The 26516-nt window shown below is 33.3% G+C and overlaps 1 pseudogene; it reads right to left on the bottom strand.

Moving 5' to 3' along the window:
* Positions 1–22296, bottom strand: part of LOC107871912 — a 30236-nt pseudogene extending 7940 nt beyond the window's left edge.
* Between the last annotated feature and the right edge of the window lie 4220 nt (positions 22297–26516).

Genomic DNA, 26516 nt, shown 5'->3' with positions numbered 1-26516 from the left:
GAAAATTAAAAATATGGATGTGGGATTCACATTTGATCAAAATGACCTGAATAAAAAATCCTAATTCACCAGCAGATTTGAAATATCAATTTTATAGTGGTAATATGTTTGAGTGATTTTATGATTTTTAAATTATATTTTGACCCTCGATTTTAAAAATTATGATTTTGAATTTTGGAGATCAACTTTGTGAAAATGATATTTTTTTTTTTGAAAATCTGACTTCACCAATGCATCTGGAACATCAAATTTAGTATGGTTGCATACTTTGTTTGTGTATATCAGACTTCAAAGGAATCTCAGACACCCTATCAAATTTCAGGTTGGACTTTAGAAAAAAACTGCACCAATCGTTTTACAAAAATTAACTTTTTATGATCCATTGTGCTCATTTTTCATCTTTCCTCTTAAGAATTAAATCCTAAAATGCCGTGGAAGCTTGGTACACTAGATTAACATCTATTTTTTTATTTTATTATGGATTTTAGATAAGAATTCATTATTTTCTTAATAATTTCTTGATTAATTTCTCAAAACCCCAAAGATCTTAAAGCTTGATTTTAAACTCCATTTTCACTTCTTTTCACTTGAATAATATATTTATCTTATAATTACTAGTTTTTTTATCAAGTTAAACTTCAAAACAACTCTGATTCTTGATTTCAACCCGAATTTTAAAGATTTTTTTGGTAAAGCTTAAAAATAGTTTTTCTTCAATTTGAACCTCATTTTTTACTCGATTTAACTTGAATTTTCAGCTGTAGATTCCTAAAAATGTGAAAAGCGCATTTTTAAAGTAAAATTATAATTTTTCACTTCTTTTTCTAAAAATCCCTTTCGAGGGTTCGTTTTGACTCCGAACCAAAAGTAGTCAATATGGGGTCATTAGTTTTATTTTGACGCATAGATTCCATATTTGATGTTTTTAGAGAAGTTCAGAATTATTCTTTGAATGTAATGTCAAGGATTTAAAGTATAGCAGATCGATTTCAGCTTTTGAGGTACGTTATGGCTTAACTCTTTCAGACTAAGCTGGGTAGTAAATGATGGTACAAAATACATGTTAAGGGTGGGAACTAATCATAAAAATATCTATTTATGTGTTGTGGCCGTGTGGGTTCCTATATGTGATGCAATTGTCAAAATTGAGTTATTATGTGATATGTGTGACCGTGTGGGGTCCTACGTGATATTGATAGCCTTGAATACATGTTAATAATTATATTGTGTCATTAAGATGCTTAATATGGTACCATTGGTGTATTGTGATTATAGTCATACTTTATTAACATATGAGGCATATGAAAATTCATGGATGAAAGTAAAATAATGAATGGATATTGGCTCATATGATTGTGGAAATATATCAATATGATTAGTTGTGTAAATATATCATGTGGTTGGTTGTGAAAATATATTACATGGTTGATCGTGAAAATACTCATTGTGATTGGTTGTGAGCATTACATTCTCATATCATACTCATTCATAAAATATTGGTACCACTGTGGCAACATCTAAAAAATATTGGAAACACCTTTTTAAAATCCTTCCCGAGGGATGTGCCAGGGATGAGTATTATAACACCTTATAAAACCTTTTTTGAGAAATGTGCTGAAAAAAGATATGAGATATATGGATTATATATGGGTTGACGAGCCCCCCATGGGTCTTGCGTTGGAAAGCTTGCCTACGTAGGTGTATATGGGGATTATACGATGACCTTGGAGGTTGTACGATGACCTCATACATCATCACCATCATCATCATCCTCATATACTTTGTATTTACTTTATTGTATTTATATTGTGTTGTATTTCCATATTGACTTGCCATTTATGTAATTGTTTTATTTTTTTTTACTTGTATTTGATGATCTTGTATATGTATGTTCCCCCTTGTTCTACTTATATGTGATATAATGCATACTTGTGTTCTATCTTGTTGTGATGTTGCAATATGTGATATATTAGAAATGTTAGTGCTAGCGGTGTGAGCTACCATTATGGGACATTTCTAATTGCAGGTAATACGCCCTTAGTGTATATTTTATATGCTTTATTTACTATTTTGCTTTTTTGGCCTATCATACCTACTGAGTAAAAGTGAACCGTACTCATGCCTATTACGCCCTCTTGGTGCAGGTCCTAGCTCGAGTGCACCTTAGCTTGCTTGCCTCGGGCGATTATTTTAGCTTCTAAGGTAGCGATTAGACATTCACATGTTTGAAGTTTTCCTCTATCTTTCTATAGTAGTTATGTCTTTATTAGTATTCAAAAATAGATATTATTTCTTTGTGGTAATTTTTATGATGTATTTGACTCCCGAATTATATTAGTGGTTTTAACACTATTGACACCTGGTTTTGGGCATGATTGGTATTTTGGATAAGTTTTTTCTGCATCGTTATGATTACTTATATGGTTCGGCTTCGTTCTAGAACCTTACTTTGGGGTATTTTTATCTTTTCCTCTTTTCGTATAAGTTTAGATGATAGGCTTACTTGTCAAGGTATGGTGTGATAAGTTCCATCATGACCCTCATTTTTAGATCGTGAAAAATTCGTATCAGAGCAACCAGGTTCAATGGTCTCAATGGTGTAAGAATGGGATATCTGATAGAGTCTCGCAGATTAGTACGTAGATGCCCATTTCTATCTTCGAGAGGCTATAGGACATCTTTAGGAAACTTCCCTAATTATATTCTTTAGTGTGCAAAGTTTTTTCATACCTTGTGTTCTAAGTTGTGTTTCACTCTTTCTGCATGGATGGTATGACTTATACAATATCTTATTAGTTGTGAGATGTAGTGAAAGATTGGTGGAGATCACTTGTCAGTTGTAGACCTTGTGATTCTCTTGAGATGACTTGGGATTAGTTTGTTGATGCTTTGTTAGAGAGATTTGTGCCTTTTAGTTTGAGAGACCATATGTGGGATGAGTTTGAACATTTAGAGTAGGGCTCTATGACAGTTATTGAGTATGAGGCACACTTTCATGCCCTATCCAGATATTTCTATGATAGCATTTCCATGAAGTTTGAGAAGATTCAAAAGTTTATGAAGGGTTTTGATATCTCCCTTTAGTTCGCTATATCTCAGATGGTTGTGTTTGCGACTTCTTTTTATATTATTATGGATCGGGTTAAGATGACAGAGGGTATTCTTAATCCATCTCTGGGAGACTTCAGGAAGGCATGGATTTTTGGTGAGTTCAAGAGTTAGTGGAGCTCATGAGGTATTCATGGGGCCACCCATGCAGCTGATGGTCGCAAAGGCTTCAGATGCTATGATTACTGGTATCATCCCCACTTATTTCAAACCCACGTCTGTGTTATTTGATTCCAGATCGACTTTCTTCTATGTGTCTGTATATTTTGCTTTGGGTTTTTATTTTGTTAGTAGGTAATTCTTTAGTGGTCGATCGGGTGTACCGATATTATGTTATGACTTTTGCTGGGCATGAGACTTTGGTAGACTTGCTTGTGTTAGATATGGTCAATTTTGTTGTTATTTTGGATATGGGTTGATTGGCTCCTTATTATGCTATCTTAGATTGTTTTTCTAAGACTGTGACTTTAGCTTCGTCGGGTGTACCAAGGATATCTTCGAAAGGTGCACTTCAATCAGGTCATAAGAGGATTATATCTTGCGTTCAATCTTGTAAATTTATTGAGAGGCGATGTTTATCTTATTTGGCTTATATTCGTGATACTAGTGTTGTTTCACCTCCTTTCCTGGATTTTATTGTAATACCCCATAGTATACTTTGCTAAGTTCAACTCCTAGTTGTATGCATAAGAGGCTTAAAGCCTGAAAATTTCACTAAGTGTTGGGGACAGAGTCTAATTTTTTGCCTCTTAATATCGAAGATTTTTAAAAGAGTCTTCCCGAACCTAAGTTGTTGGTTTTTGAGTTAATTCATGTTTAGGGGTGTATGCAGCATGTCTCGGGGAGTTTTTGGATTTTTTGGATGACGATTGGGTCATGTTTAGATTTTGATTCTAGAACTTCATTGTGATAGTGGTACATCGTGGTAGGTATAGCGATGATCCCTTCATCACACCGTGGTAGCCTTCCAATCCGCATTCCAATTGCGGATTTAATTTCTTGAGGGGCAATTACGTATTTTCCCATCAACCCAATTGGTAAAAACACGAATTAAAATGTTTACCCATATTCTCTAATTTCCTCTAAAAAAATAAACCCTAATCATCCCCGAAGTTCATCAATTTCATTTCCTCCTCTCCAAGAAAACCAAGAATTTAAATTTTTCAATCCAAGACCTTTAGAAAAACATCAAGATTGTGTTTCTCTTTCAAGCATAAGGGTTTAAAAAATGTGTGATGTTCATCCATGGGATGCTTTCACCCATGGAGTCCAAGAAACCATTTTTATGTTTAAATTATGAATTATACATGTTTATGATGAATTATCTCCATGAAGCTCTTACAGATTTTAATTATAAATTATGTTTAAAAGTGTTTTTTGATGGAATGAGCCCTTACATATTTGATAATGAAATTTTCATGTTGAATCCCTAATTCATGGTTTTGGTATTGTTACTATGTTATTTTTGCATGCTTTACCATTCCAATGCTTAAATTACGAATTACATGTGTTTGATGAAATATCTAAATAATTGTCGTAACTAAGGGATAGCTCGAGTCATGACAAAACTCGGTATCATAGCCTAAGGTTTTATAGTGTCCCAGGGAATCTATAAAGCTGCGTTGAGTGGAGTCTTATGCATGGGTGTGAAGCACGCCAAACTTATGAAAGAGAGGTTACAAGACGTTTTAGGAAAAGTTTCCCTTCTTTTAGTATTCATGTCGTGAGAATCAACATGATCCCTATTTAAAATCTCTTTATGAACTATCCTTTATTTTGTTTATAGATAATACCTTCTAAAATAAACAGTGAAAGAAGGAATAGGAAGCATCCCGCACATCCGCCTATTCAGGAAGATCCACGAAATGAGCATGTCTCTCACACTAAATTTAGAGCTACTTTCACTACCTTAGCTCATTCAGTAGTTGTTTAGAACAATCAACAGGTTGTTGTCTTATCTAGACTTATAGTTTATGCTCAGTAGAGTGAGGAGAAGAAGCATAAAGAAAGCAAAAGAGAGATAATAATAGGGCAAGAACAGGTAGCTATAATTTTCTCAGTTGAAGTCAGAGAGTAGTAATCATTCTCAGTTCCATCAGATGTTTTCTTCCCTATCTCCATCTTCAGATAGTGTGCCAGTACCAATGTTTAGAATTATAGTTGGGATAGGGATCCAAGCTTCAAGCCCCAGGGTAGTGTGAACAGTGGTTGTACTAATCCGATCTGTAGGAAATATAGTAGGAATCATCAGGGTAAGATAAACCTAGTAGTGATGCATGTTTTGGGTATGGTAAGCCAAGCCACAGGATTAGGGAATATCGAGTAGTTGCTCATACGGGAAGATATTTGCGCCAACAGTGTCAGTCTAATCAGTCATCATCTCCAGTAGGTCGCCTGACTCAGTAGGCCAATACTTTTAGTCCCACTAGTGGTCAGCACTAGAATAGATTGTATGCACTCCAGTCCCGACATGATTAGGAAAGTTCTCTTGATATAGTTATGGGTACATTACAGGTCATTCATCTTCATGTTTATGTTTTATTAGATCTCAAAGCTTCATTTTCTTTTGTGACTCCTTATATATTTCTGTCAATGTCAGTGTCAGTCCAAAAATATTAACAGATCTTTTTTTAGTATCTACCCCAATGGGTAAATCTATTACAGCCAGATGTGTATACAGATTCTGCCTGGTTACAGTATCTTAGAAAATCACTTCAGTAGATCTTATGGAGTTAGAGATGACTAATTGTGATGTCATTCTCAGTGATGGCTTATAACTAGGGGGAGATGATAGAATAAGTAACCAAGTCAAGCTCTTAGATTCTAGTATAATGCCAGTATGTTGTAGAACATCAGCAGGGGAGGAAGATGACCAACCCATTCTTATCTCAGTGTAAACCTTTGTACTTTAGTCCTTAGGATATATACTCATTTCTTACATGTCTGTTACATGATTATATCTCAAATTCACACAATTTTCATAGAATTATGTATGCTTTCAGTTTCTAGCATGAGGAGTTCCTATTCACTCAGCAGTACGAATCATATTCTATGAATTTATAAACTTCAAACTTAGGTCATACATCTCATGACTCATGTACTCATGCTTTAAAGTATGTTCAATTTCAGGTACTATGCTACACTTCTAATAATCAGCAAAATCTAGTTTATGTCATGTATGCCCTCAGTTTAGATCTTTTTGATAAATCAATAATATTGATACTCTATTCCTCAGGACTCTTTTAAGTGTCACATTATGATAGTATTATTTTATTCTTTAGGTCCTCATGCTCTAACCTTTCAGTGACCTCTCCTTATGAAATGGTAGTGGTGATGAACAGTTATTTAGATGGGAGAGAGTAAATGTTTCAGGTTGGGAAAAAATATCGTATGCTTGTTTGATCAAAAGTTATAAGTGTGGAGTAAGATTGAGGTCAAGTTTTTGATATATGTCATGGCTAGTTGAAATTTTATGTGTGATTTTCTTAAGAATAGTGCATGGAAGTTGTTAATGATAGAAGTATTAGAGAGTACAAAAAAGATGCTTTGATGGGTTATTTGCCTAGAAGTTCATGTGTGGTTGTGATAATAGGCTTAAATATATTGTTGGTATATATAAGTGGGTGGGTGTTTTATGCGTTAGAGTATTCCTAGTAAGAGGTAATTTAGTTGTTGAAGTAGTAAGAAGAATTACTCTTGAGATGAGAAGTTGTGAAAATGCAGGGTGTATTGAATTCATGATTCCGACTAGTATTACAATGCTATAGGTGCACATTATAGATTCGAGTAGGCTTGAATATAGTGAGAGAATTTAGTTTAGCTCACACTTCAGTAGATAGAGTTATTAGTGCCCATGTGAATATTTTCAGTAGCCTCAAGTGAAGTGTGGTATTGAAGAAGAATGTATAGTTGAGGGAGTATTTGAGGAGTATGTCTAAGCTTAAGAGTAGCAGCTGCATTGTCTAAGGCATATAAATTCCAGTTTTTGTTTCATAGGCCTATGTTCCATGTTATAGAGTTATAGACATATTAAGAGTCCTTACTCATATATCTTATTCAGATCATGCCCAAGTTCTTTCTTCCTACTGTTATTACAACTTCTTAGAAAAGGTGTTGAAGAAATACTCCAATTGAGTATAAGCTTTCAGTATAATTTAGTCTGTATAGCAAGTAATTCAATTTAGCAGTCAGACAGATAAGTTCTTATGGATTTTCTTCTTTTGATCTAGTCCTACTATCAGAAGTTTCACGAATATTGCCATTCCAAGAGATAGTTTGTTCACATCCATGTAAATTATGAATTTAGGTCAGTTCATGCATCATGATTCAAATCCAGACATTTAGTCATGATTTAAGTCATAAGTTCCTCGTGCATTATCTCAGTCTTTCCTTAGCATTTTATCCAAATAAGTATCATTCAGGGTTTGAATAATCCCAAGGGGGAGATATTGTAATACCCCAAGTTTTCATGTCCTAAATATCTCAACTTTTCTTCACGAAACCAGACCCATCCTGAGGTAGTGGTTCCTTATAAGATGACTCTCTTATTTCTATCTCAACCTTATAACCATTCTCGTATCATTACATGTATTCAAGTAATCAGTTCAGTTTATGATATTTAGTTCACGTATCATGTTTCCGACTCAGTCGTGCAATCATCCTTTTAGTTCTGCATGTTCAGTATATGATCTCAGTTTCTTCAGAACTTTTATCCTAATTAGTTCCATTTGAGGATGAATGTTCCTAAGGGGGAGTTATTGTAATACCTTGTATTATACTTAGCTTAGTTCAGCTCCTAGTTGAAAGCATAAGAGGCTTAAATCCTGAAAATTTCACTAAGTGTTGGGGACTGAGTCTTATTTATGGCCTCTTAACTTAGAGGATTTTTAAATGAGTCTTCCCAACCCCAGATGTTATTTTTTGAGTTAATTCATTTTCAGGGGTGTAAGGAGCATGTGTCGGGGAAGTTTTAGATTTTTTGGATGAGGATTGAGTCGTGTTTTGGATTTTGATTAAAGAACCTCACCGCGATAGTGGCGCGTTGCGGTGGGTAAAGTAATGAGCCCTTCATCACATCGCAGTGGCCTTCCAATATGCATTCTAGTTGTGGATTTAATAGGTAGTTACATCTTTTCCAATCGACCCAATTCATAAAAACACAAATTAAAACGTTGATTAGGGAATTATTTGCTCATATTATCCAATTTCCTCTCAAAAAAAAGACCCTAATCATCCCTTAAGTTCATCAATTTCATTCCCTTCTCTCTAAGAAAACCAAGAATTTAGGTTTTCCAATCTAAGAACTTTCAAGAAAAGCATCAAGATTGTGTTTCTCTTTCAACCTTATGAGTTTAAGGTATGTGTGATGTTCATCCATGGGCCCCTTTCACCCATGGACTCAAAGAATCCATTTTTATGTTTTAAATTATGAATGATACATGTTTATGATGAATTATCTCCATGAAGCTCTTATGAATTTTAATTATAAATTATGTTTACAAGTGTTTTTTGATGGAATGATTCCTTACATGTTTGAATGATGAAATTTTCATGTTGAATCCCTAATTCATGGTTTTGGTATTGTAACTATGTTATTTATGCATGCTATACCATTCCCATGCTTAAGATTATGAATTTCATGTGTTTGATGAAATGTTTAAATAATTGGGTTTTGAACAATGATCCCCTATTATGGTTTCAAAGCTTTTAGATGTCCTTATAATTATTTCCATTCAATGTTAAAGGGTTATGAACACTTGATACGTAGCTGTTTACATAATTTTGGTATCTTCAGAATGAATTCAGATATACCATGAGCATTATCATTCAATTAATTATTATGATTAGTCGTTTGTTCAGTTAAGCTTAGTTCATCCCAGTAAGTAGTGTCAATTCATTTGGGAGTAGGATTTAGCACTGAGCAAACTTAGGGATGAGGGCTCACCCGCCAGCTAGGACTAGGTCCTTAGATGCAGTCCCTAAGTTCCAAAACTACATAGCTAGTTTAGGATTATGAGATATCACCTACCAGTTTAGGACTGACATTCTCTGAGATGTCACCCACCAGTTTAGGACTAACATTATCTTAGAAGTCACCCACCAGTTTAGGACTGACTCCTTAGTCCTTCGGGACACCAGTTGAGTGATCCACATAACTATATGTTAGTGCCTGTGGCATAGTACTGATACCCTTCCAACTGGGGTACAGGTTGGACCTCACTTAGTTCAATTGGGGAATGTCGATTAGATGATACCTCCCACAGTCTCAGTTTAGTATTCAGTACATCATTTATTTTAAGTTTGCTTGACAATATCATACATACTTCCAATTATCTAGTTAATAAATTTTAGTAATTCAGTTTATAGATTATTTTTGAAACATTCTACGCTTGGTCTTACATTTGCAGTATTTCAATTTTTATACATGTATACTCAGTTATCTCATGTTATTCTGCCAGTCATTATTTCATGCACAGTTAACCCTTGCATTACAGCCTAACCTCATCTCATATACCTGTACATTCAAAGTACTGACTACATACTTTTTTCTTCACGCTATGATGTCTTATATCATAGGTTCAAATGTATAGTTTTCTAACCGCGCTTAGACAGTTCAGCTTATCAGCAACAATAGTCATGGTAAGTCCTCATTTATTGAGGACATGATTTTTTTATTTTAGTTCATCTTAGTAGTTCAGTATTTCTATTTAGTCGGAGTTAGTTAGGGGTTTGTCCTATAAACTCCACAATCAGTCAGTTAGAGGTTTTTCAGATATTTAGATAGTTAGTTGGGTTATTAGTTATTTTATCAGTCTTTTCAGTATGTCTTCATATGTTTTAGATCTATGATTTAATCATGTTTCAGTATTTAAAACCTTATGGCATTATCAGTTATTTTTCTGCATATATTGTTTATTATCAGTTTACTCAATGCTCACGATAGGTACCAGTATATGGGTTATCTTATGGTCACTATGACCGTAAGCACCATTATTATGACTAGGGGGTAGCCTCAGGTCATTACATTTATCCGTGAGTTTATAGATATGTTCCTTACGGACTTTCCTATTATGCCTCTAGATCATGATATTAATTTTTCTATTGTTGTTGAGTCAGGCACCAAGACTATTTCTATTCCTTCTTACTGGATGGACCCAACAGAGTTGAAAGAATTGATGGATCATTTGCAAGAGTTCTTGGATAAGGGATTTATCAAACCTAGTATTTCACTTTGGGGTGCACCTATCTTGTTTGTGAAGAAAATAGATGGGTTTATGCGGATGTGTATTGATAATCGATAGTTAAATAAGGTGACAGTTAAGAATAAGTATCCTCTTTCTCACATTAATAATTTGTTTGATTAGTTTCAGGGTGTTGCGGTGTTTTTGAAGATTGTGAGGTTTGGTTATCACCAGTTGAGGATTAGAGCTTTGGATATTCCCCAAAGATGGCTTTTCAAACTCGATATGGTCATTGTGAGTTCTTGGTCATGTCCTTCAGGTTGACCAATGCCCCCATTGCATTCATAGTGTTGATGAACTGGGTGTTTCGACCATATCTTAACTCTTTTGTTATTGTATTTATAGATGATATCTTATTTTATTCCAAGATTGAGGTTGAGCATGAGGAGCATATGTGGATTATGCTTTAGAGATTAAGGAATGAGATGTTGTATGCTCAGTTCTCTAAGTGCGAGTTTTTGTTGGAGTCTATTTCTTTTTTGGGTTATGTGGTGACTAAGGAAGGTATTATGGTTGATCCAACCAAGGTTTCTGCGGTTCATGATTGGGCTAGACCTACTTCACCCATCGAGATTTAGAGTTTTGTAACTTATCAGGCTATTATCGATATTTTGTTGAGAGTTTCTCTACTATTGCAGCTTTGTTGACCAAGTTGACCCAGAAGAAGATTTTATTTTAGTTGTCTGATGCTTGTAAGCGAACTTTCAAAAGCTCAAGGATTTATTGACTTCAGCTTCTATATTGACTTTACCCAAGGAGGGTGTGGGTTTTACCATCTTTTGTGATGCTTCAAATGTTTGGTTAGGTGTTGTGTTAATGCAAAAGGACAAGGTGATTGCTTATGCATCTTCTCAGTTAAAACCTAATGTGAGAAATTATCCTACCCTTGATTTGGATTTGTGCGCAGTCGTGTTTTCCTTGAAGTTGTGAAGGCACTACCTATATGGAGTCCGTTATGAGATCTTCTTAGATTATTGTAGTCTTCATGACTTCTTTACCTAGTAAGATCTTAATATGCAGCAACGTCGTTGGCTTGAGTTTCTTAAGGATTATGATTTTACTATTCTCTACTATTCGGGCAAGGCTAATATGGTTGTGGATACCTTGAGCCGAAAGTCGACTAACATAGGTATCTTGGTGCATCGCTTGACCCAAGAGAAGCATTTTACCTTAGAGGTTCAGTCTTTATATAACCAGATAGTTAGTCTTGATATTTCAACACTTGGGCGTGTTTTGGCATTTGTGGAGGCTAGAACTTCATTGATGGAGTAAATTTAAGCTCATCAGTTTGACGATGTTTGATTAAGGTTGATTTAAGATAAGGTGTTTAGTGGGGAGGCTAAGAAAGCCTCACTTGATTCAGATGGAGTTTTAAGGGTTGGGGGCTGAGTTTGTGTGCCGAGAGTGGGTGATTGGATTAGGTTGATCTTCGAGAAAGCCCATTATTTTAGATATTCCATTCAGGTATGACTAAGATGTATTGTGATTTGAGACAACGCTATTGGTGGGTTGGTATAAGGTGAGATTTAGCAAATTTTATGTCGTGTTACCTATGTTGTCAGCAGGTAAAGGTTGAGCATATGAGACCTAGTGAATTGCTTCAGAGATTGCCCATTCCCAAGTGGAAGTAGAATGGGTCTCCATGGACTTTGTGACTGGCTTTCCTTGTATATCTCATGGTTCTGACAGTGTTTGGGTTAATGTTGATCAATTGACCAAATCAGCTCATTTTATTTTGGTTCAAGTCTCATTTAGTGATTAGAGGTTGGCCCATATGTATATTCGTGAGATTGTATGTCTGGATGGTGTGCCATGTCCATTATTTTAGATCGAGGTTCTATGGTCATATTTTACTTTTGGAAAACTTTTCAAGATGAGTTGGGTACTCGGGTTGATCTTAGTATAATGTTTCACCCCCAGACTGATGGCCAGTCAAAGCAGACTATCCAGGTTTTGGAGGATATGCTCCATAAATGCGTGATGGATTTTGGTGGCCAGTGGGACCAATATTTGCCTTTAGCAGAGTTTGCATATAATAATAACTACCATTCTACTATTGATATGGCTCCTTTTGAGGTGTTGTATGCTAGGCATTTTCGCTGAAACCTTGAGGTTCGGACTTGCTTCATGAGTCTTTGGATAGAGTCCAGGTCATTCAGGATAGACATAGAGCGGATCAGAGTAGGCAAAAGTGCTATGTTGATCATAGACTTCATTCCTTGAGATTTGGTGTTAGTGATAGTATCTTCCTTCAGGTTTCACCCATGAAGGGTGTGATGAGGTTTGGGAAGAAGGACAAACTTAGCCTCAGGTATATTGGTCCATTTTAGATTCTTTGGACTTTTGGTGATGTGGCTTATGAGTTGGCTTTGCCTCCAGATCTATCATCTGGTCATCTCATTTTTTATGCTTCTATGCTTCGCCGCTATATTCTTGATGAGTCTCATGTCATTTGTTGGGAGTCGGTTCAGTTAGATGAGCGATTGTCCTTTGTTGAGGAGCGGGTCTCCATTTTGTCTAGTGATGTTAGGCAGTTGCGCTCTGGAGTTATCCCAATAGTTAAGGTTCAGTGGCGACATTAACCTATTGACGAAGCTACTTGGGAAGTTGATTTTAATATGTGTAGTTCCTATCCCCAGCTCTTCATTGATTCAGGTATTTCTTTGCCTTAGTTTGAGGACAAACCAGATTTTTAGTGAAGGATTATATAACGACCTAAATATTTGATAAAAAATGTGAAATTTGTGATTTTATAGTTTTACCCCTTCCCATAAATGTATTATGGTATTTTTTTAAAGTATGAGAGTGATTGACACAGTTTCTGATGCATTTTGGTACCATCTATGCAATATTGTGATTGTTGATGGCTTCGAAAAACTTATTTTGAACCTACGTGGATATCTTTTGATCCGTGCAACAAATGGCTTCAAATTGCACTACTAGCATATTGATTTTAGGTTAGGTAGACCTTTGATTTGGGTCCCAATGCACCCGATCTCATTTCGACCTATTGTTCGAAAAGTTAAAATATTGGAAATATGGTTGTGGGACCCATATTTGATTGAAACAACCTCGAATTGAAAATCCAACTTTACCAGCAAATCTGAAATGTCGATTTTAGTGTGGTTAACATGTTTGGTGTGATTTTATGACTTTTAAATCTAATTTTGACCCTCAGTTTGAAAAATTGCGATTTTGGATTTCGAGGGTCAACTTTGTGAAAATGATATTTTTTTTTTTGAAAATTCAACTTCGCCAATATGTTCAGAACGCCGAATTTGGTATGGTTTCATAGTTCTTTTGTGTATATCAGACTCCAAATGAATATCGATCACCCCATCGAATTTCGAGTTGGACTTTAGAAAAGAACTGCACCAGTCCTTTGAAAAAAACAACTTTTTATGGTCCATTAAAAGAAACGACTTTTTATGGTCCATTTTGCTCATTTTTCAACTTGCCTCTTGAGACTTAAACCCTAAAATAGTGTGACAACTTAAAAGTAAATCTTGTGGGAGCTTGGAAAGCAAGATTAACATCTATTTCTTAATTCAATTATGGATTTAAGGTAAGAATTCACCATTTTCTTATTAATTTCTTGATTAATTTCTCAAAACCCCAAAAATCCCAGGGTTTGATTTTAAACCCCATTTTTATTTTTTTCACTTGAATAATGTTTTTACCTTATAATTACTAGTTTTTCATCAATTTAACCTTCAAAACAACTCCGATTCTTGTTTTTAACTCGAATTTTAAAGATTTAACCCAATAAAGCTTTAACATTGTTTTTCTTCGATTTGAACCTCATTTTTACTCGATTTGACTTAGATTTTCAGCTGTAGGTTCCTCAAAATATAAAAAACACATTTTTGAAGTAAAGTTACAATTTTTCTCTTCTTTTTCAAAAATCTCATTTCGGGGTTCGTTTTGACCCCGAACCAAAATTAGTCGATATAGGTGTTGTTGGTTTTATTTTGACACATAGATTTCATATTTGATGTTTTTAGAGAAGTTTAAGATCGCTCATGGAAAGTAAAGTCATAAATTCAAAGTGTAGCAGATCAATTTTGGCTTTTGAGGTAGGTTATGGCTTAACTCTTTCAGACTAGATTGGGTAGTAAATGATGGTACAAAATGCATGTTAAGGGTGAAAACTAATCATAATGGATATTTAGGTTTTGTGCCATATTGGGGCCTATATGTGATGTAATTGTCAAAATTGAGTTATTTGTGATATGTGTGACTGTGTAGGGTCCTATGTGATATTGATAGCCTTGAATACATGTTAATAATTGTATTGTGTTGTTAAGATGCTTAATATGGTTCCATTGTTGTATTATGAATATATTCATACTTTATTGACATATGAGACATGTGAAAATTTGTGGATGAAACTAAAATAATAAGTCGATATTGGCTCACATAGTTGTGGAAATATAACATTGTGGTTGGTTGTGGAAATATATCATGTGGTTGGTGATACGGGTACGACCATGAACATGGATGAGTGAGAGAGTGTGTTGACCCGAGACTTGGAGTGTACTAGTGAACTGTGAAGAAGTGATATGGATATCAATAGATCAAGGCCATTCATAAGGAGTTAAACCCGAGAGCTACAAAGTCTACAAGCTATGTTTATGAAGATGGAGGCTTTTGAGAGTGTTGTACACTCACCCAAGGGAATGTACATGCTAAAATATGAAGAGGGACCTTGAATACACTCCAAGGCAACCTTGAATACACTCCAAAGGTGCTTTAGCTTCAGGGCATTGTGGTCTTTTGATTCTTCTCTTTTACACTCCAAAGTAGCACACTTTTATTAAGGGTAGTTTGGTCTTTATGTAATATCTATAAATAGACATTTAGGCTTCTATTTTTCATTAGTTGTTGAATGATATTGAAGAACATTTTCTTCTCTTAAGAGAGAGTGCTTTAGTGTAGGGCTTGGAAAAGCCATTATAGTGTAGGACTTGGAAAAGTCATTGTTACTAGGTAGCTTGTGGGTGGATTCACTTGAGTTGACAATCCGACTTAGAAACAATGGTACTTTGGGGTGGTTCGAGTCCCTTTTGTGTCAATGTAAGAGTGTGGCATTTCAATTACAAGCTTGACGGGTCTTGGTGATTGATACACACCTTGGTTTCTTTGGTATTGTAGTTGTTATGTCTCACTATCTATCTTTATTTTCATGTTCTTATTTTGTGTTGTTGTCTTGAATTCGAATTGTGCCTTGCCTCTTACTGGTTGTTTCTTCTTCATCTCCTTTCTTTAGTTATAATTTCAGTTTTAGTTTGTTTTCCCTTATCATTTCGTATCACAGCCATGTATTAGAGTTGTTCCCACAACTCTAAGTCTTAGAGTGTTGTTACCATAAAAAATATTCACAAAAAAGAGTCAAAAATTTGAAAAATTCAAAAAATATTATGTGTTGTCTTATTGTTGGTAGTAGATCCAAACCTTACACCTTAGATCTACATAATTTTTCCTTTTTTGATAGTTTCTAGTGCTAGATCCTTGCTCACTAGCACTAATGGAGTCTAGATTTAAGTTTTGAGCAAGATCCGGGTTGTTTTGAGCATTCCACCATTGTTATACTTGAGTTTGAAGCTTTTGAAGGGTGGATTTCATGTGGTATATTGTGGTTTGGATGTTTTGGACTTGATTTTGTGTTATTTTTGCTTGGATTGGCAAAGGGACCCTAGATCTAAAGGAATAATTGAATTTGGAGTTCATTTGCCTAGTGGTCAAAATTGGTCAACTCTTGAATATTCATATTTTTCTTCCTCATCTTTATGTCTTATTGAAGAAGAATATTCAAAAGTGCTTGTTTGATCTTGAAAAGGGAGGAAAGAGAGTTTACTAGTTGTTAAAGGCAATTTCCAAGAAGTTTCCTAGTATTGCCAAAAGAAGAAAACAACAAAGACAAAAGGAATCTTCAAGTACAATTGCAAGTACAAGGGGGGCCAATTCAATCAATTCAAATACATTTTGAAGCTTGAAAAGGCTCCAAAAACCTTGCAAATTACCCCTCCCCCCCAAAACCAAAATTACACTCTCTTAGGATTGAGTTGGCTGAGACACAAATTATGAGGAACAAAAAAATTTTGAAAAGTTCACGTCCAATCACAAGGTGCCACATCAATATTTAGTAGACAACCCAATTTTAACTCAAACTTGGATTTATTAGTTTCAATTTGTTGTTTCTAGTTTCATTTTGTTGAATCTATCACTAATTAGCTAGCTAGTAACTATCACTAGGTTGAGAATTAGTTTTAGTGTCATTTTCTTTGTGTTTTCATTCTTTGTGTGCTTTTTCTCGTTTTGTAACTCGTAGTATCTTGTTGGTTCATGTCCGAAAGCAATTTTTCTTTGAGTCACCTCAAACAAAAATCTATTCTGGGCAAAAGTAGACACATCCCTCAATCACTCATGAAGTACAAGCCGAATTGTCAACACTTGTGAAACCAAGTGTGAGGTAAGAATTCGAGAGTGAGACTGGTGAGGTTATTTTAACTAACTTGTTTGTTCATTTTGTAGGTTTATTTCTTTCTTTTAGGTACCATGGATGACAATATTTAAATGTCACATTTGATCACCTCAATGACCATTGTGATAGCTTCAGTGCCAATTATGAAGATATCAAATGACACATTGAAAAGATATGCCAATTGCTACCCAAACTTTTCTCACAAAATCCAATTCCTCTTTTCTAAACACATTGTGATGAGAGCTTCCCGGAGGAAGTAGTGGGCTTCCCCAACCCAATCCAAGGTAAAGAAGAATGTGCTCAAGAACTTCAAGGTAAAATAGCTAACTCTTACACTTTTGTGCATGTGAACGATGATTGTGTGGCTAGTAGCCCATTGAGTGTGAGTAGTAGCTTATCTATTTATGAATCTATTATTTCTTTGCCTTTTGATGATGATGTACATGTTGTGAGTGTGGATATACTAGTTGATTCTATTGTTGACTGAATTGACTCTTCTTATAAGATTAATTTATGTCTACCTAGTGTTAAAACCATTGAGTTGTATCTCATCTTGGGGGAGTTGTATTGATCAACTTGTGTGGAAAACTAGTCCACCACTTGAGGTTATGTGTGTTGTAAATAATAGACCTTAAGTAAGTGAAGAATTTGAAAATATTAGTCAAAATGATAGGAATGAGCATATGAGCTTGCCCTTTGGTAATGATCCTAATGTTTGCTTGGCTCATAGGTATAATTATGTGCTTGAAACCTCTTTGAAACTTGATAATAATCCTTTAGAGAGTAAACTTATTTGTTCTAATTCTGCCCACTAGATAGATCACTCTCTCTTTAGGTATAATATCTTATTTAAAGATGGTATAATCACTCCTAATAAACCTAGTGGTGAGAATAATGTTGAAGGTATAGCTTGTATTAAAGGCTATAGGCTATATTCTAACCCACTATGGTGTGACAACATTCCTTCTAAAGATGAAAATCTCTTCTTGAAGATGAGAGTACTCTTAAGGGTAAGGAATATGTAGTCTTAGAAAGGAATAACCAATTAGGTGATGATAGCTTTGAATTGCTTGGATATTTAAGAAACCCAATAGGCGGTTGTTCCTTGAAAAATAATTGTGATGTGATCCTTTGTATGACACCCCACCTTTGTTTGATAATTATGGGGATGAATTGCTTGCTTTTTATGAAGATTTAAGCAATAATCCCTTTGATTTTGGTGGTGGTTTGTGTCTACTTGAGGGTTCCTCCATAAAACCAGAAAGTGTCCATTGCTTGGAAATTACTTCTTTTTCTACTATATGTGACTTTATTGTTGAGAGTACTCGTGATGATGATGTTGAAACTAGTAGTGAATACATACATGAGGACACGTTAGATAAGGTTGAAGTGAGTGATACCTTTCTCTCCTTTCTATTTGATTTTGATGATGTATATGCTATTGTAGAGAGTATGTCTTTCAGTTCGGGCAAGGACTACGGGAAAAGGGAGTGTTGTCTAGACCCGTGTATATGGACACTCTTTACATTTAATCCCGGTGCTATCTTAGGGTGGAGAAGAGTTACTCTAAGCTTAGGTGCATTCCCTCTTGATGTTTGTCATAACCATGTCCTTTGTGCATTCATCAATAACTTTCTAATATGTAGCACGAAGGACTTTTGGTTATATATTAAGTATGAACTGCCTTGGCATATTGATGTTATGTATTTTGCTAAATCAAACCCTCATGCCATGAGGATGTGCGCTTATTTGTCTTCTCTTGATTTTTGCAAGGTAAGAATTCGAGGTCAAATCCTTTTCAAGAAGGGGAGGATGATAGGGGCACGACCACAAAGATGGATGAGTGAAAGAGTGTGTTGACCCAAGACTTGGAGTGTACAAGTAAAGTGTGAAGAAGTGATATGGGTATCAAGATATCAAGGCCATTCACAAGGAGTCAAGCCCGAGAGCTACAAAGTCTACAAGCTATGTTTATGAAGATGGAGGCTTGTGAGTGTGTTGTACACTCACCCAAAGGAATGTACATGCTAAAGTATGAAGATGGACCTTGAATACACTCCAAGTATGCCTTGAATACATTCCAAAGGTGCCTTAACTTAAGGGCATTATGGTATTTTAATGTTTCTCTTTTACACTCCAAAGGAGCACCCTTTCATTAAGGGTAGTTTGGTATTTATGTAATAACTATAAATAGACATTTAGTCTTCTATTTTTTCATTAGTTGTTGAATGATATTTAAGAACACTTTCTTCTCTTAAGAGAGAGTGCTTTAGTGTAGAGCTTGAAAAAGCCATTGTAGCGTAGGACTTGGAAAAGTCATTGTAACTTGGGTTATCTTGAGTGTGAATTCACTTGAGTTGATAATCTGGCTTAGAAACACTGGTGCTTTGGGGTGCTTCGAGTCCCTTTGGTGTTAATGTAAGATTGTGGTATTTCAATTACAAGCTTGGCGGGTCTTGATGTTTGATACATACCTTGGTTTCTTTGGTATTGTAGTTGTTATGTCTCACTATCTATCTTTATTTTCGTGTTCTTATTTTATGTTGTTGTCTTGAATCCAAATTGTGTCCTGCCTCTTTAGAGATTGTTTCTTCTTTATCTCCTTTCTTTAGTTATATTTTTGGTTTTAGCTTAGTTTTCCTTATCAATATGTTATGGAAATAAATCATGTGGTTGGTTGTGAAAAATACTCATTATGATTGGTTATGAGCATTACATTCTCATATCATACTCATTTATGAAATATTGGCACCACTGTGGCGACATCTGAGAAACATTGGCAACATCTTTTTAAAACTCTCCCCGAGGGATGTGTCGGGAAGGAGATATTGTAACAACCTATAAAACCCTTTTTGAGAGATGTACCGATATGAGTTATGTGGATTGTATACAGGTTGATGAACCCCTTATGGTTCCTACGTTGGGAGGCTTGCCACCGTAGGTGCATACAGGGATTGTGCAACGATCCTGGAGATTATGGGACAACCTCATGCATCATCATCATCATCATCATCATCATCATCATATACATTGCACTTTATTGCATTTATACTGTGTTGTATTGCCATATTAACTTGCCATTTATGTAATTGTCTTATTTTCTTTTACTTGTATTTGATGATCTTGTATATGCATATTCCCCCTGTTCTATTTACATGTTATATAATGCCTACTTGTGTTCTATCTTGTTGTGATATTATGATGTATATGATATATTAGAACTGTTAGTGCAAGCAGTGTGGGCTACCGTTGTGGGATATTTTCTGATTGAAGGTGATATGCCCTTAGTGTATATTTTATATGTTTTATTTACTACTTTGCTTGGTTGGCCTATGATACCTACTGAGTACAAATAGACTGTAATCATGCCTACTGTGCCCTTTTCGTGAAGGTCCTAGCTCGAGTGTTCCTCTACTTTCTTGACTCAGGCAAATATTAGAGCTTCCAAGGTAGCGGTTGGACATTCCTGCATTCGGAGTTCATCTCTATCTTTCTATAGTAGTTATGTCATTATTAGTATTAGGAGAAAGATCTTATTTCTTTGTAGTTATTTTTATGATGTATTTGACTCCCAAATTGTATTAGTGGTTCTTATACTATTGATACCTGATTTTGGGCAAGATGGGTATTTTGAATATGTTCTTTCCATGTTTTTATGATTAATTGTATAGTTCGACTTCATTCTAGAAGCCTTACATGGAGGTATTTCAATCTTTTTCTCTATTTGTATAATTTTGGGTGATAAACTTTCTTGTCAAGGTATGCTACGACAAGTGTCATCATGACCCTCATTTTGGGTCGTGATAGAAAAAGAGATGAAACAGAAAGATTCTAGTCCACCAAATTCATGGTGTGTCCTTAAGGAATTTATTTTCCTCAAGTACTTGAGGTTATGGAATCTTTCCTCTCATGATAAAATGAATCACTTCAATAGAATAAAGGTACCTCAAATTCGGTCGAATTACGAATGTACTCAATGGTATCAAATCACACTAGAGTTTTTTCATGAAAGATGAGTATTTTGTCTTCAAAATTTCATGTTATACTTGAGGAAAAATTCAGGTATTTATAGCCATCAAGGTGTTGCTTCACGAAGAGAAGCAATAGTTCAGAATAGAGCACCCCTTCATAAATGTGCAACTCTTTGAACAAGGTGCAACTCTGCGAAAATGTCACAACCTATTGAAAAGGTCATAACCATCCAACCTGAAAAGGTGTCTATTCAAATTTCATCCTTTCTCTTGGTTTTTTTCGAAAAAAACACCTATTTATTTTCTATTTACACTTCTTAAAAACCCAACAGTAGCTCTATCATATATGATTCCTTTTTTTCTTTTATTTTTTGATAGTTCAACCAAGTGAGGTTGCAATAGTTTAGGCATGTGATGAGGAGGTACACGGAATGCTCCAGTACAAAGGTGTGAGAGACTGACTATGAATGATTTTAGGTGAAGTAGATGTCGGATAAAGAACTATTGAAGGGAGGTGATTGGGAATGATATTAAGCGGTTACAACTTATGAAAGACATGACCCTTGATAGAAAGGCGTAGAGGACGCGAATTAAGGTAGAGGGTTAGTGGGCAGGAGTGCATCTGGAATAGTACAGAGGAGTGCTTTGTTTGTATATGCGCTTGTAGTTTTTTATAATTTCTTGTTCGTAGTGTTCTGATGATGTTGTGATTTGGAATAGATAGTTTATAGTATTACTTTGTTGGTGTCTTATTTTTTTTATTATCTAGTGGTGTGTTATCACATTTTGCTATTTATTTTTATGTTTCTTGTTTTTCATACTATTATCTGTGCCGAGCTGGGGGCTATCAAAAACAACTTCTTTACTTCATCAGCGGTAGTGGTATAGACAGCATTTACTTTACCCTTTTAGACCCCATTTTGTGGGAATACACTGGTTGTATAGTTCAACCAAGTAAAATTTGGATTAAATTATTAAAGGTGTTGTTTGATTTCTTTTTCGTTTCTTAATACAAGAATTTTAATTTCAGTAAACAAAGTGATCTATGTCTGATTTAGTTTTGAAATTTTGTCAAATTATTGGAGACAAAAGTGTAATACCACATTTCTGATACCTAAAGAGTTCCAAGGCAGAACAGGGTAATGCCAATGTTTCTGTGAGTGGTATATATAATTCTAGTAGAATCACTACCAAGCTTGAGACTAGTGCCCCATCCAGCAACACCAACAGAATAAGCAGTAGTTTGGCAAGCAGCATGTAGATAAAACCAAGATGGATTAGCTGACTTGAAATTTCAAGTACCTTTCAAATATTACACCCATTGGCATCATAACTTCCCAACTAACTGCATTTAGCACTCAATGAATCTATCAAAGTTTTCAAGATTTTTGTCAGAGGGGCCATTTCTCAACCAATAAAAGTTTAAAATTATATTTTAAAAAATGGTTATTTGAGGCATAGAACTGATCACTTCAACTGGAAATTTTGACATGTTCATGTAGAGACAAATATAGAATTTTGACAACTGATCCGTCTGACCTCACTATTTTTACGCAGATCACAAATTGAAACATAAAAATCCACTCAAATTGCAACAACTAGTAGGTTTGAACCTATAATTTTGAAGATAAAATTGTTAAGATATACTATAAACCATGCGATTTTGATGTAGTATTATTTATTAAATATTTATTTATTTATTCAATTCAATAGATCATTACATTAAATATATCATTGTCATATATGTGGCCTCAATTAATATAGTAGATGATTTGGTATATAGAGTTTCAGCTTATATAAAGAAGGTTAAATCATCGGTTCTTATAAGTTAAAGTTATAGCTCACAATCGTAGATGGGAATTTGGACAAATTATCAGAATGATTGTAACATGAGATTAAATGTAATTTATGTTGATTATGAGAATGGTGTAGTTCTAACTTCTCGTGCTAGTGCATTTTGTATGTATTGAATGGGCCGAGCAGAGATAGTTATTTTGGACTGACTGTTAGAAACATATTCTCTAAACTGTTAAATATACTAATATTCTCAATCTTGATATAACTATTATGATCCGTATATATTATTTATCGTTTTGATTTATTAATAGGTGAGATTCTGAGATGGGTCAATATTTTTGGTAGATTGAATGATAATAATATGTATTGGTGAAATAATAAGTTAGTTGATAGAATCTATGTCTCAGTATAGAGATTGATGATACGCCTTTTATGAGAAACTTATAAATTTTCATACGTAAACCCGACCGGTGGATTTATGAATCCGTCATATGAAATATGTTAAGCATTGCTCTAAAGAAAATTAATCATCAAATTAAATTCATCAATAATTTAATTTAATGATTAGTATCTGTAATCTTAACATGTGGAATTAAATAAGTGTTTAATGAGGAATTACAAAATAAAAATAGAGGAGTGCAATTATGAAGTTTTAGTAGAATAATTTATAATTTACTATGGCAAGAATAATTCAAATTGATATTTGAATTATTTCTATAATATGGAGCATCAGTAATTAATTTCGTGGTTCTTACAGTGCTCATTTTAAACTAGAGCTGGAAATCCTATTTTCTATGTTATAAAGGAGAAGTCACCCGTTGCCCTTGTTCAAGTAGAAACAGTCTGTGCTTTCATTTCCTACTTGACTGGGGAGTATCTCTATAAATAGATATTTCCTAAGCTTAGAAATTCAACAAAAATAACAAGAGAAAGAGTTGGGTATTCTATTCAGTACTTGCCCACTCAAGTGTTGAGAGCTCAAGTATTGAGAGTGTTCGACTGTGAATTTGGGATCACTGTAGAAGACTACAGATTCGAAGATGGATTCGTTTCAAGATATCTTCTCACACTTTAAGATGTATCCTAATTATTTTAAGCATGTTTTGCGTGAACTATATGTTTATGCTGCAAGTGATCCTGCTAATTTTCTTTCGCTGCGTGTAACTTATTTTCTAACAATTGGCATCACGAGCCCTGCTTGCATCTAAATAGATAATCAATAATATATTTGCATATACGTGTGTTCAAAATATACATGAATATACCATCGCAACATGAATTTCTTGGAAAATTGTATTATGATGCATTGAGAAAGAATTTAGTGGCGGTGAATGACATTGTCGTACGGGTAAAAGTTTTTTTTGCTATCTTCAATTATTTTGAATATAATTTTCTTAAAACAAACGTTTGGGAGAGGAGACAAAATTTTGTTTTTGTCTTTGTGAAAAATAAATATATTTACTATTATATATAAGTGCCATCAGCAAACACCTCTTGGTTGTCCTCCCTGCTTCCACCTGCTTCAGCTGCTTCAATTCGTGATTTTACTATATCACCCTTAATTAATTATTATAAATTATTTAAATATTAAAAAAATAATATTATTTAATAAAAATAAATAATCATTGTATTAAAAATTAATATTATTTAATAAAAAATGTAAATAATTATTTATGACATTTTTGTTTCAATTGCTTCAACTTGTAATTTTACAATATCACCCTTAATTAATTATTATAAATCGTTTACATATTCAAAAATTAATAATATTTAATATAAAAATAAATAATCATTTATGACATGTCTAGTTCAGCTGCTTCAACTCTTGATTTTGTTATATCACCCCTAATTAATTATTATAAATTATTAACCTATTACAAAATTAATAATATGTAATAAAAAAGAAAATAAACATTTATGACATGTCCATTTCAACTGCTTCTACCTGTGATTTTAATATATTTTCCCAAATTAATTTGATAAGTCATTTACTTATTAGAAAATTAATAATATTTAGTAAGAAGAATTAAAATAGACATTTATAACATGTTTGTTTTAGCTGCTTAAATCGCTATTTTACTATATCACCCTAATTAATTGTTATACATCATTTAAGTGTTAAAAATTAATAATATTTAATAAAAAAATAAAATAGATATAAAATAATAAATTAACCCTTGGTGTTTTATATTAACTTGGCGTTTTATAGAAATTTTGTATATCGCTTGTAATTAATTATTATGAGTCATTTAATACATGTCTGCTTCGCTTCTTCAATCGTAATATTTGGCTGACTCTCGAAATTATATCAATGTCACTTAAATATAAATAAAAGAAAAAGTATTATAAATCACAATAATTAAAAATTTAAATTATTTTTAAAAATATAATTGACAATCAACGCCACAAAAGTTTGGACAAGTAGAGAGTATTATAAATTACAATAACTAATAGATTAAAATATCTAAAAAAAAATATTTAAAATATAATTGATTATCTAATTTTATTTATGTCACATAAATTGAGACCAAATGAATACGTAGAAAATACTAAAAATCACAATAATAAACAACTTAAAAAATTAAAGATATAAAATATTTGATAGATTCCCAAAATTATACCAGTGTCATTTAAATTGGAACGAAAGAAAAAATATTATAAATCACAATAATAAAAAAATTTAACTTATTTTAAATATATAATTGACTATCAATACCATAAAAGTTTGGATAAGGAGAGTGATATATATTAACTGTAAATTACGTGAAAAATATCAAAAATTATAATAGCTAACAGTTTCAAATGTCTAAAAAAATTAATCTGTTATATATTTTAAAATACTACGTAAAACTATTACAAATCAAAATAATTAAAAACTTGATAAATTTAAAACATGTACAACTTAAATTATTTAACGACATATAAAGAATTTAATTGATTCATAAAAAACTATAACACACATATATTGGGACAGAGGGAGTAACATATTATTTGAAAAATAGTAGAAAGTACTATAAATTACAATAATTAAAAAACTAAAATGTGTTGAAACTTTATATAAAAAATTTAGTTGGCTCTCTAAATTTTATCAATGCAAATAAATTGAAATAGAAACAGAAAAATATATTATCTGAAAATTATGTAAAAGGATTATAAATTACAATAATTAACAACTTAAAATATTTAAAAACAACAAGACAATTTAAAAATTATATTAAAAATTTCATTGACTCTCTAAATTTCATCGGTGTCGCATAAATTGAAATAACAAAAGTAACACATATTATCTACAAATTATAAAGTATTATACATCATAATAATTAATAACTTAAAATATTTAAAAATCATTCAAGAAATTTAATTAAATCTTAAAAATTTAACGATATCACATAAATTAAGACAAAAAACAATCTATGTTGGGCCCGTGCTTGCACGGGCTCTATGCATCTAGTATTTACTACTATAGTAGAAATGAGCTAAGTTTCATCATGCCTGCTTCAGCAAGCTATTTGCTCCATGATTTTACTATATAACCTTTAATTAATTATTTTAAGTTATTTATATATTAAAAAAATTAATAATGTTTAATTAAAAAATAGTTGTTATCACATGTCTGTTTCAGCTGATAGACATTTATGACATGTCTATTTCAGCTGCGTCAACCGTGATTTTACTATATCATTCCTAATTAATTATTATAAGTCGTTTATGTATTGAAAAATTAATAATATCCAATTTATGATTTTACTTTATAACCCCTAATTAATTATTATAACTCATTTATGTATTAAAAAATAAATAACATTTGATTAAAAAGATAAAATAAACATTTATGACTCATCTACTTCAGTTGCTTCAACCATAATTTTACTATATCACCCCTAATTAATTATTGAAAAATCAATCAAATTTAAT

Source organism: Capsicum annuum, chromosome 5, assembly GCF_002878395.1.
Source record: "Capsicum annuum cultivar UCD-10X-F1 chromosome 5, UCD10Xv1.1, whole genome shotgun sequence".
Taxonomy (NCBI): domain Eukaryota; kingdom Viridiplantae; phylum Streptophyta; class Magnoliopsida; order Solanales; family Solanaceae; genus Capsicum; species Capsicum annuum.
The sequence above is the reverse complement of the archived record's forward strand: the minus strand, read 5'-3'. Positions and strand labels throughout refer to the sequence as shown.